A 3,324-nucleotide genomic window follows, 5' to 3' on the forward strand; every position below is an offset into this window, starting at 1 on the left:
AATAAAAAAGAATTTCTATCTGCCTTTGGTGTTTGCCTAGAACAGGATTAGGGTACTTAAAAAAGAAAATTTCTTATCTATGTGCCACCACCAGCTCCGTGTGGGCCATTTGTGGCCAACATAATGAAGGCAGGCTCAGGGAATTAAGGAGCACCTGTGCTTTCTGTGCTTCCCTGGGCCAGTGAGGGTGGTAAATGCAGAATGAACGTGACCCTGGGAGAGCAGCAGCCCATTGTTGTGTGGGAGAGGGGCAGACAGCCTAAGCTCCAGCCTGCAGAGTCCTGCCACTGTGAGGGGCGGAGCGGGACTGAAACTAACTTGGGTAGAAATGGTCTCTTCCTCTAAGCAGAAAACTCAATTTTACCAGGGGAAGTTCCATGATCAGAAAGGGACAAATTATATATGTTTTTTGTAAAAAGAAAGGACATTAAAAATATCTTTGCCCAAAAGTTACAAAGGCCTCCGGATGGTAAGAAGACCCCAGGAGAGAAAAAGTTTTTTTTTTTTTTTAAGTCCAGGACGCAGACAAGCATGGGTGGTGGAGAGCCCCTGCTTCCAAACATCCCCACAGGAGCCCTGGGAGAAATTGAGAGTGGTGATTCAATTGGTGCCCACCTGAATGGACAGAAGGGGTCCAATGTAGTACCCCCCCAGCCCCAAGGCACCAGCCATGCCCAGCACTCAGTGAGCCAAGCAGAGAGTGGTGGGGGAGGGGCCAAACAACAGTGAGGCAGCTATAGACAAGTTGCAGAACTTGAATGGTATGAAAGCTTAGCAGGGGATTTGTGAACCTGCAATCACACAGAAATTATCTGGGGTTCCTGTCTGAATCCCAGACTTTGGACTGATGGCAACGTCCTTGTATGAGGCCCTTAAGGAAACAGCTTCTGGGTTTGCCTGACTTATAAATAATACGAAAATTAGAATAAGCCTTAGAGTCTTAGTAAGGATGCTGAGAGACATCCCACGGTCAGTGACATGTTAAAGCAACTGAAAGACTGCCTCCTTGATGAATTGTTATTAAAGACTGTCTGTATTCTCAGTCCTGCCACCTTTTGCCTTTGCAACATGACTATTCAAAGGTTCTGGAGACTGTATTCTACACAGCATGGATCTGTCAGATCAGCCGATGCCAGAGCAAGATTGGGATTTCCTCACCGGTGGAACCGCTGCATGGACAACGAGGGACTGGAGGTGCGGTGAGCACGGCGGTGACACTGCCGCCTGGGACTTCAGACCAGGAAGCTGAGTTGCAGTTGTCAAGAAGAAAAAGGTAAACATTTCTATGCTTCTGCCATTTGAAAGGCGTCTCCTGACAGCAGGAGATAAGAATATTAAGTGTGCCACTGAAATAATGGGCTTGATTCAGGCCATGGCTGAGCCCAAGCAGGTGGCCAACATGGCAAAAAGAAGTCAGATCCCTGACAGAGCTGCTAAGAAGGCCGCTCTGGAGGAGATCTGTTCTCTGAAAGCCACTGGAGGCAATTTGTTTTCTGGGACCAATCATTCCCCAGCTAGATTTAGATCCCCTTTAAGCTAAAGACTGGGACTCTGTGCCATTTGGGATGGCACAGCTAAGTGGAGACAAATTTCTCATGGACTTGTTCTCCTACTTGGAACTTTGGTCTAGCCTCTTTTGAGGCACCCACACACATTGGAGGTGTGATGCCTTAATGGATTTGGGGAACCTCATTTGGGAAAACCCCATTTACAATGGACTGTTTCTGTGCTCGCCTTAATGGATTTGGTGAGACTTCACTTGGAAAGATCCTGTGTACAACAAACTGTTTATATGCTCGAGATGGTCCAAGGACAGAAAGGCGACCCGCTGCACAAGGAGTCCAACATGTAGGGGGCCTAACCATTTCAATAATTGACAGTTTTACTTGGTATTAGTAGGTATCTTTTCAGGATGGAAAGAGCATCTAAAGCTCCAAGATGGGCTCCTACCAGGAGCTACTGGCCCAGGACATGGTCTTTGCTGAGTTCCTATACATGTATGAAGCCTTGGAGGACAATGGATGACAGACATCAGCAGTCCAGGGAAAGAGGCCAAGTGGGGATAAAATGGCATACTGGTGATGGATACCATGGACAGGCAGCTGCAGAGACTGCCCCTCCTTCTACGGGGATGTCAACAAGCTCCACAGCCAAGAAGGAAGGGACTTGGAAGCCGAAAGGCTCAGACAGCCCCATTGTCGACAGGGCCCAGGAGCCAAAGGAGCCCTGGGCATTTCACAAGGTGACTAGCGGTATTGCTTCCTGTGATCTAACTAACATATCAGCTAAGGGAAACATACCGGTCTTCAAAAGTCTCCATAGACAATTGTCTTTATTGGTTGATTCAGGCTTATGAAATTAATTTATCAAGTCTAGTCTTTGTCTGCTTTAATTATTGATTCTCCCTGTTCACCTTTCCATCAATAAGGTTTAGAAAGGCATTCCTATTAAAAGTTAAACTATTTGTATTGGATGTTGGGCAGGGGGGAGGGGGTGGAGGGTACCCCCATAATATGCTGAAATAAAAGAAAAAAAAAGTTAAACTATTTGAACTTCGTTCCATAAGGGAAAACCACAAGGAATATAGACATTAGCCCCCATCAACAGCAAGAAAGTTTCTGAAAATGTTGTTTTTCCTGCTTTCCGATAAGTGTGGTCAAGTGTCAAATTCCAGATTGCTAATTATCCCTCCACAAGTTTAGGCCTCAGCCTAAACTTGAATTGTTGCTTGTGTATGCAAATTTAATTTGCAGAGAGAAATTTAGTGTTTCAGTGAGATTAAAATTCCCATAACCTGGGTGCCTTATTAGTCAAAAAGTAATAGGAAAAGAAATTCCCACAGATGACGTAACTGAAATTTATACTCCTTGTGACTTAATCATCTTGAGAAAAGTTTCTTTTGTAGTTTCAGATTTCTGTGGGCTATGATTTTTAAACAGGTGTACTGTGGAGATTATGACAAATCTCCACTAAGAGAATTTAAGATATCTAAGAGAATTGTCACGACCATGAAAGGTGAGAAACATCAAGTGCCCATTGTCCCCTTTTAAAACAAAACAACTTTTTCTAGTCGAAATCAAACTCTAAATGGCTGTGTTTTAGCACACACAAGATATTCCTTCACTTTCATTCTCTTTATTCTTCTAGCAAGTTTTACTTTTGGCATACTTCAAGATAGGAAAAAAACTTGGGTATTTCTTCTCAATTTTCAAAAATTTGTAAATCCTTAGAATATTCATTATAAACAGATCAAAACATTCAACCACATGCCATTAAAAAGACAATCGATTTACACCAAGTTTGTCTACCAACCTTTCTTCCCCC

Source organism: Propithecus coquereli, unplaced genomic scaffold (assembly GCF_000956105.1).
Source record: "Propithecus coquereli isolate 6110/MARCELLA unplaced genomic scaffold, Pcoq_1.0 Scaffold255, whole genome shotgun sequence".
Classification (NCBI taxonomy): Eukaryota; Metazoa; Chordata; class Mammalia; order Primates; family Indriidae; genus Propithecus; species Propithecus coquereli.